We start from the raw sequence: 9,396 nt of genomic DNA on the forward strand, positions 1-9,396 counted from the left end.
CTGTAACGAAGCTAAAGTCCGTCCGAATCATGTTAGCAATTGCCGCATTCTATGATTATGAGATATGGCAAATGGACGTCAAAACGGCATTCCTTAATGGTTTCCTTAAGGAAGAATTGTATATGATGCAGCCGGAAGGTTTTGTCGATCCTAAGAATGCTGACAAGGTGTGCAAGCTCCAACGCTCGATTTATGGGCTGGTGCAAGCATCTCGGAGTTGGAACATTCGCTTTGATTAGATGATCAAAGCGTTTGGGTTTATGCAGACTTATGGAGAAGCCTGCGTTTACAAGAAAGTGAGTGGGAGCTCTGTAGCATTTCTCATATTATATGTAGATGACATACTTTTGATGGGAAGTGATATAGAGCTTTTGGACAGCATTAAGGCCTACTTGAATAAGAGTTTTTCAATGAAGGACCTTGGAGAAGCTGCTTATATATTAGGCATCAAGATCTATAGAGATAGATCAAGACGCCTCATAGGTCTTTCACAAAGCACATACCTTGATAAGATATTGAAGAAGTTCAATATGGATCAGTCTAAGAAGGGGTTCTTGCCTGTGTTGCAAGGTGTGAAATTGAGCTCAGCTCAATGTCCAACCACGGCAGAAGATATAGAAGAGATGAGTGTCATCCCCTATGCCTCAGCCATAGGGTCTATTATGTATGCCATGCTGTGTATCAGACCTGATGTAAACCTTGCCGTAAGTTTGGTAGGGAGGTACCAAAGTAATCCAGGCAAGGAACACTGGACAGCGGTCAAGAATATCCTGAAGTACCTGAAAAGGACTAAGGAAATGTTTCTCGTTTATGGAGGTGACGAAGAGCTCGTTGTAAAGGGTTACGTCGACACTAGCTTCGACACAGATCTGGATGACTCTAAGTCACAAACCGGATACGTGTATATTTTGAATGGTGGGGCAGTAAGCTGGTGCAGTTGCAAGCAGAGCGTCGTGGCGGGATCTACATGTGAAGCGGAGTACATGGCAGCCTCGGAGGCAGCGCATGAAGCAATTTGGGTGAAGGAGTTCATCACCGACCTAGGAGTCATACCCAATGCGTCGGGGCCAATCAAACTCTTCTGTGACAACACTGGAGCTATTGCACTTGCCAAGGAGCCCAGGTTTCACAAGAAGACCAGGCACATCAAGCGTCGCTTCAACTCCATTCGTGAAAATGTTCAAGATGGAGACATAGATATTTGTTAAGTACATACGGACCTGAATGTAGCAGATCCGTTGACTAAACCTCTCCCTAGAGCAAAACATGATCAACACCAGAATTCCATGGGTGTTCGATTCATCACAATGTAACTAGATTATTGACTCTAGTGCAAGTGGGAGACTGTTGGAAATATGCCCTAGAGGCAATAATAAAAGGATTATTATTATATTTCCTTGTTCATGATAATTGTCTTTTATTCATGCTATAATTGTGTTATCCAGAAATCGTAATACATGTGTGAATACATAGACACCAAACATGTCCCTAGTAAGCCTCTAGTTGACTAGCTCGTTGATCAACAGATAGTCATGGTTTCCTGACTATGGACATTGGATGTCATTGATATCGGGATCACATCATTAGGAGAATGATGTGATGGACAAGACCCAATCCTAAACATAGCACAAGATCGTATAGTTCGTTTGCTAGAGTTTTTCCAATGTCAAGTATCTTTTCCTTAGACCGTGAGATCGTGTAACTCCCGGATACCATAGGAGTGCTTTGGGTGTACCAAACCTCACAACGTAACTGGGTGACTATAAAGGTATACTACAGGTATCTCCGAAAGTGTCTGTTGGGTTGACACGGATCAAGACTGGGATTTGTCACTCCGTATGACGGAGGGGTATCTCTGGGCCCACTCTGTAATGCATCATCATAATGAGCTCAAAGTGACCAAGTGTCTCGTCACGGGATCATGCATTACGGTATGAGTAAAGTGACTTGCCGGTAACGAGATTGAACGAGGTATTGGGATACCGATGATCGAATCTCGGGCAAGTAACATACCGATTGACAAAGGGAATTGTATATGGGGTTGCTTGAATCCTCGACATCATGGTTCATCCGATGAGATCATCAAGGAGCATGTTGGAGCCAACATGGGTATCCAGATCCCGCTGTTGGTTATTGACTGGAGAGCCGTTTCGGTCATGTCTACATGTCTCCCGAACCCGTAGGGTCTACACACTTAAGGTTCGGTGACGCTAGGGTTATATGGATATGAGTATGCAGTAATCCTAAAGTTGTTCGGAGTCTAGGATGAGATCCCGGACGTCACGAGGAGTTCCGGATGGTCCGGAGGTGAAGAATTATATATAGGAAGTGCAGTTTCGGCCATCGGGAGAGTTTCGGGGGTCAACGGTATTGTACCGGGACCACCGGAAGGGTCCCGGGGGTCCACCGAGTGGGGCCACCCATCCCGGAGGGCCCCATGGGCTGAAGTGGGGAGGGAACCAGCCCATAGTGGGCTGGTGCGCCCCCCCTTGGCCCCCCATGCGCCTAGGGTTGGGAACCCTAGGGGAGGGGGCGCCTCCACTTGCCTTGGGGGGCACTCCTCCCCCTTGGCCGCCGCCCCCCTAGGAGATCCCATCTCCTAGGGCCAGCGCACCCCCCTAGGGGGCCTTTATAAAGGGGGGGAGGGAGGGCAGCCGCACCCTGAAGTCTTGGCGCCTCCCTCTCTCCTGCTACACCTCTCCCTCTCGCAGTGGAACAGCGAAGCCCTGCTGCGGTGACTCTTGCATCCACCACCACGCCGTCGTGCTGCTGGATCTTCATCAACCTCTCCTTCCCCCTTGCTGGATCAAGAAGGAGGAGACGTCACGCTGACCGTACGTGTGTTGAACACGGAGGTGCCGTCCGTTCGGCGCTAGGATCTCCGGTGATTTGGATCAAGACGAGTACGACGCCCTCATCCCCGTTCTATGAACGCTTCCGCTCGCGATCTACAAAGGTATGTAGATGCATCCGATCACTCGTTGCTAGATGAACTCATAGATGGATCTTGGTGAAAACGTAGGAATTTTTTTTGTTTTCTGCAACGTTCCCCAACACTTATCGAATGGTTTGCAAAATTGCATTGAGTTTTATTGTTGCTATGTGCATGCTATTTTAATTCTCATAGCTAGCATGTCAATTGATACATTACCTTGATCCGCTTGTCGCCTATTTACTTGACACCCGAGTAGAAGTATAAGGTTCCCGTAGAGTAGAAATTCTTAGCCATGCTTATCACCCTATAGGTGCCTTGTTGAATGACCTCTAAGTCATTGACAGTTGAAACTTAACGCTGAGCTAGGCCTGTTGGCCCTTGTTGACCTTCTCTATTCTCTTCTACTCTGGGTGAAACTTACCATCTGAATACTGGCGTGGGCGACAGCTGAATCAAGGATTGAAGGAGCGATTGGTCACCCTTCACGAGTTGAAGGGGGCAATCAGTCGTCCGTGCCGTATGAGGCCTAATAAGTCTTGGATTTGAATATTGTGATAACAGTACAACCACATGCTATATGGGCACTGGCTTGGTTAATTAGTTAGTTCACTCTTATTGTCATCATCGCTGTACCGCAGATGGGATAGCTGCCTTGCAAGGAGTATCCTCGGCACAAAAAGGGGGGCCCGGACTATGAACTGCGGTTACTTCCTTGTTGAAACCTAGTGGGCTTGGCAGAGTAAGTGCGGTCTAATGAAAGACCTCATCACAATCTCCCCGCCGGTATACCAAATGGTGAACTACACCAACGGCCACTGGTGGCAACAAGTCGGGATTGTGTCGTGTGGGTAAAGTGTACAACCTCTGCAGAGTGTAAAACTATTCGAATAGCCGTGTCCACGGTCATGGACAACACATGAATCTTTCTTGACGTACTGGACCTGTCTTGCTTATTCCCTCTTTGCCCCTAATCTTGAAACCTATGAAGTATGTGAGTTGATCGAGGATCCTCACTTGATGAAAGTTGTTTTGGAGATAAAACATGTTTTCATCTAAAACTGCTTCCATCCAACTACTTTATTTGTTAAACAAAATTAGCTTTATGCAAATTGAGCCATACAGCCTTCCTTTGAAGCCATATGTAGCTATTAGGTCCTTTCCCGTGGGAGGCATGTTGAGTACGTAATGTACTCATGGCAATACTTTTGTTGAACAGCAGAGATCTATGAAGACGAGGGCGTCGACTACGACTATTATGATGATCCCGAGGAGTGAGGACACGTTGACTACATCGACTGCCTGTGGCGGAGACGGAGTCGCTAAGTATTTATATATTCCGCTATGTTTCTAGTTGTAATAAAATGTCATGAGACATTTCACTATGTATGCCTTGTGGCGAGAGTTGTTAAACTTTTAATGTTCTGCAATGATACCATTTCGCTGTGTTGTCAAGTTGATCCTGGATTGACAAATATACACAAGAGGGTCTGGAAATAATTTTCGGGTTCTCACAGAAGTGGTATCACAGACGACATCGACCTAGGAACGTGGCCTTAGTTAGAAATGGAAAGCCTTAGAAATTATTTTATAATATATTATTTTATAAATTTTCTAGTATTTCGCTTCTATTTTCTCTTATTAAATTGTGTACTGATTCTCTTCTTATTCAAATATGTAGATGGTGATATCATCCTCACACCGGATTGAGCAGTTTGGCAACCTCGGTGTTCAGTTTCGGGACATGCTCACATGCTTAGGCTTCAACAAGGATCCAGAGGTTTCCGTACACTCCTACCACATGCTCGGGGGTGAGGAACGTTTCAAGGTCAACTTGGTGGTGTATCCGAGGATGGAGGAACAGACCAGCAGTTACCGATACACATATGATGGAGAAGACTTCTTTGATGCTGTCATTGGAGTGGTTCATCAAGCGATGCATCGGATAGCCGGACTTCATCAGGATGAGCTGAGGCACACCCCGTTCTGGTACTTCACTTTCCGCATTGGGGACGGACCGATTCAGCAGAACTTGGGGTACATGGAGGAGGATGATCCCACGATCATTCGTATGGCTTCACTTACCCTTGGACTTGAGCAAAACCTTGCTATGACTACGAATATGCTGGAGGAGAACCGTCAGCGCTTAAGAGTTTTACCTGGAGCGTGTGGAGATACTTGAGGAGAGATTGGTGGAGGCGAACACTTCCTTAGCCATTGCCCATGAAGCACGGGAGGCCGCTGAGGCAGTTGCAGAGTAGGGTATCATCGCGACGAACGCTATGCTTGCCATGGAGAATGGTGACCAACATTAAATGCCCACCATAGGACCCTACACCTCCTCCACGCCAGAGGCTTCATCCACGCATCAAGATAACACGGACGAAGAAGAGCGCTCTAGCGAAGAAGCGTCGCCTGACACATCGCGCCATTGCACCTTCAGCACCGCCTGCACCTCCAGCACCACCAACTCGCGAGCAGCAGGTCGACGACATTGAGGAGGAGACTAAGCCTAAGGAGAGAGTTCCTGCTACGCCAGAGGGGACCGCATCACCACCATCCGGGCTTCGCTTTGCATCAGCACCTACCCACCAGTACGATGGAGATCTCAGCGAGTAGATGAACTATAGGAACCATGAGCGAAATCTTTGATGATGTGAGTGAACATTAGTTATTTTCATGTTTGCTATGTCCATGGTAGACTATACCGATATATGTGGTATAGCTACTATGTTATCCAGTACTTTCATGCTTGAGTGTTTTAATTGGAGTTTTATCTGGAGTTCAGTTGCTGATTTTATTTGTTCATTTGTTATCATATTGGGTTTATGGGCTAGATATTTCCCTCTCTTCTATTTTAACACTGGGAGGCCAACAGGATGGATGCTAATCGCGGAGGTCGTGGCCATGGAGCACGCGGACGTGGTCGCAGTCGTGGACGTGGACGTGGTCGTGGACCAGGTTTTGAGGGACATGTCTTTGAAGAAAACTTTGAGGAGGGACATGTCCATGATACCGACTCTGACTCTGGAGGAGATGATGTGCCACCACCGCCGCCGCCACCCAATATGGCACAGATGATGTTGATGCAAACACAGATACTTCAGCAGCTTGCAGCCAATGTTACGAACCAGAATCAGGGTCAACCACCACAGTCGGGATTTGCTGAGTTCATGAGGGCAAAACCGCCAACTTTTGACGGATCAGCAGACCCACTTGATGCCGATGATTGGTTGAAGGACATCAGGAAGACACTCAACTTAGCCAATTGCACTGTGGCTAATTGTGTCAAGTTTGCAGCACACCAGCTCAAGGGTGTGGTTGTAGATTGTTGGGAGAATTATTGTGAAGCTCATGAGGATGCCCAAACTATCACTTGGAATGAGTTTGCAGAAGCTTTCCGCACCGCACATATTCCTGCGGGCATCATAGAGCTGAAGAGGGATGAGTTTCGAGCTCTTACTCAAGGAAAGATGACAGTGTCTGAATATCTGAGTCGTTTCACGCAGTTGGCACGTTATGGAAGGGTAGATATTCCAACTGAAGCTGACAAGACTGCCAAGTTTTTAAAGGGGCTGAACCCTGGGTTGAAGGACATGCTGGTATCTCATGATTTCCTTACCTTTCAAGCACTTGTCAACAAGGCTATACTCCAGGAGAATTCAAGGAGGGAGTTAGAGGAGCACCGGAAGCGTAGAGCACCATAGAATCACCATGGGGCAGGTAGCTCCTGACAGAAGATTGGTCATCAACCTGGCTATCATGCACAGTATGTCAAGCCATCAAGGCCCAACAACACCTATCAGCCAAATGCATATAAGAATCCACGAGCTGAAGTGGGAGGTAATCATGCTAATACAGCTGGAAAGGCATGCTTCAGTTGTGGGCAAGAGGGTCACTTTGCTGTTTCATGTCCCAATAAGAACACCGGTCCCACTCTAGTGAAGTTTAACTTGGGTTCTGCTGCCAAGACACCCGCAGCAGGACGTGGCCGAGGCATTCTCAATACACCCAGGGGTGCACCTCATGCATCAGGACATGACAGGGTCAACAATGTCACCATCGAGCGGGCTCATGAAGCACCAGATGTTGTTCTGGTATGTTTTCGATCAACTCAAATTATGGTTCAGTGCTATTTGATTCTGGAGCTTCCCATTCGTTCATTTCAAAAAGCTTTGCTGAAAAACATTTATTTCCAACCAAGTGTATGAGTCGGGTTTGGATGATAAAATCACCTGGGGGTATTTTAAGGACTGGACTAAAGTGTCCTAAAGTGGCCATAGTCATAGAAGGAGTGGAGTTTCTAGCAAATCTTATCATGTTAGACTCCACAGGTTCGGATGTGATTTTGGGTATGGATTGGTTAAGTAAACACAAGGCACTAATAGATTGTGCTGGTCCTTCGGTTAATTTAACTAGCACTGAAGGGGCCACTGTGGAATACCAAGCTAGGATTGCACCTCAACCCGAGATTGATTGCATGCTGAACAAAGTGAAGGAGTTAACTTTGGAGGATGTTCCAGTGGTGAAGGAATATCCAGATGTCTTTTCGGATGAATTGCCTGGATTGCCACCAGACCGTGAGATTGAGTTTGTCATTGAGTTGATACCGGGCACGGCTCCTATTGCAAAGAGACCTTATAAGATGACAGCGAATGAATTAGCCGAGTTGAAGAAGCAAATTCAGCAGTTAGAAGAGAAGGGTTACATTAGGCCGAGCACATCACCATGGGGCGCACCTGTACTGTTTGTGAAAAAGAAAGATGGTAGCATGCGCATGTGTGTGGATTACCGAGCGTTGAATGCAGCAACTATTAAGAATAAGTATCCCCCATCAAGGATTAATGACTTGTTCGAACAGTTGAACGGAGCACGTGTGTTTTCCAAAATAGATCTCCGATCAGGATACCACCAGTTAAAGATTCGCCCGCAAGATGTTCCAAAGACCGCCTTTGTTACTTGATATGGTCTCTATGAGTTTTTGGTAATGTCTTTTGGACTCACGAATGCACTAGCTTACTTCATGTATCTCATGAACAGTGTATTCATGGATTGCTTGGATAAGTTTGTTGTAGTGTTCATCGATGATGTTTTGATCTATGCCCGGAGTGAAGAAGAGCACGAGAAACACCTTCGAGTGGTTTTGGAGAGGCTAAGGGCTCATCAACTCTATGCCAAGTTTAGTAAGTGCGAATTCTGGTTGAAACAAGTGGACTTTCTAGGACACGTTATCTCAGCCGAAGGAGTTGCCATGGATCCAGCAAAGGTGGAAGCAATACTCAGTTGGAAGCAACCCAAGAATGTGTCAGAAATACGCAGTTTCCTTGGACTAGCCGGGTATTACCGTCGGTTCATTGAAGATTTTTCCCGAATAGCTAGACCTATGACTCAGTTGTTAACGAAGGATAAAAAATTTGAGTGGTCAGACGCTTGTGAAGCGAGTTTCCAAGAACTCAAGAGGAGGTTGACAACTGGTCCAGTATTGGTATTGCCAGATATTCAGCAAGATTTTGAGGTTTATTGCGATGCTTCTCAACAGGGTTTGGGATGTGTGCTTATGCAACAAGGAAATGTTGTAGCTTATTCATCGAGACAGCTACGCCCTCATGAGGTTAACTATCCCACACATGATTTAGAATTAGCTGCCGTAGTGCATGCCTTGAAAACTTGGAGGCACTACCTTATCGAAAATAGGTGTGAGATATACTCGGATCATAAGAGTTTGAAGTACATTTTCACACAACCAGATTTGAATCTCAGACAGAGAAGGTGGCTAGATTTGATCAAGGACTATAATCTAAACATTAACTACCATACTGGTAAAGCCAATGTCGTAGCTGATGCACTGAGCAGGAAAGTTTATGTCAACAATGTGATGATTCAGAAGGAAGCGCCAGAACTTTATGAGGAAATTCGAAAGATGAATCTATATGCGAGCCTTGCTGAAAATGGTGAAATGTTAGAGGTCAAGTTTACTCTCCAAGATCAGGTGCGAGAAGCGCAGAAAGAAGAAAAGGGAATTGCAGAGATTCGTGAGAAAATCAAATTGGGCGAAGCACCCGACTGTAGAGAAGATGAGAATGGAAACATATGGTTTCGAGACCGTTTGTTGGTGCCAGACCAAAAGGAGATCAAGGACACGATCATGAAGGAAGCTCATGATTCAGCATACTCAATACACCCTGGAATTATAAAGATGTATAATGATCTTCGTGGTAGTTTTTGGTGTTCTAGTATGAAGCGAGAAATTGTTGAGTATGTTTCACAGTGTGATGTATGTCGAAGGGTCAAGGCGGAGCATCAGAAGCCCGCGGGACTACTACAACCACTTAAGGTTCCAGTGTGGAAATGGGAAGAAATTGGAATGGACTTTATCACGGGCCTTCCAAGGACATCTTCTGGATTTGATTCTATTTGGGTCATAGTGGATAGATTGACAAAGTCAGCTCATTTCATTCTAGTAA

The 9,396-nt window shown here is 46.0% G+C and overlaps 1 pseudogene; it reads left to right on the forward strand.

Annotated features, from left to right (window-relative positions):
* LOC119272622 overlaps positions 1 to 6,013 on the forward strand; it is a 49,423-nt pseudogene extending 43,410 nt beyond the window's left edge.
* The last annotated feature ends 3,383 nt before the right edge of the window (positions 6,014 to 9,396 follow it).

This window comes from Triticum dicoccoides, chromosome 3A (genome assembly GCF_002162155.2).
Source record: "Triticum dicoccoides isolate Atlit2015 ecotype Zavitan chromosome 3A, WEW_v2.0, whole genome shotgun sequence".
NCBI lineage: Eukaryota > Viridiplantae > Streptophyta > Magnoliopsida > Poales > Poaceae > Triticum > Triticum dicoccoides.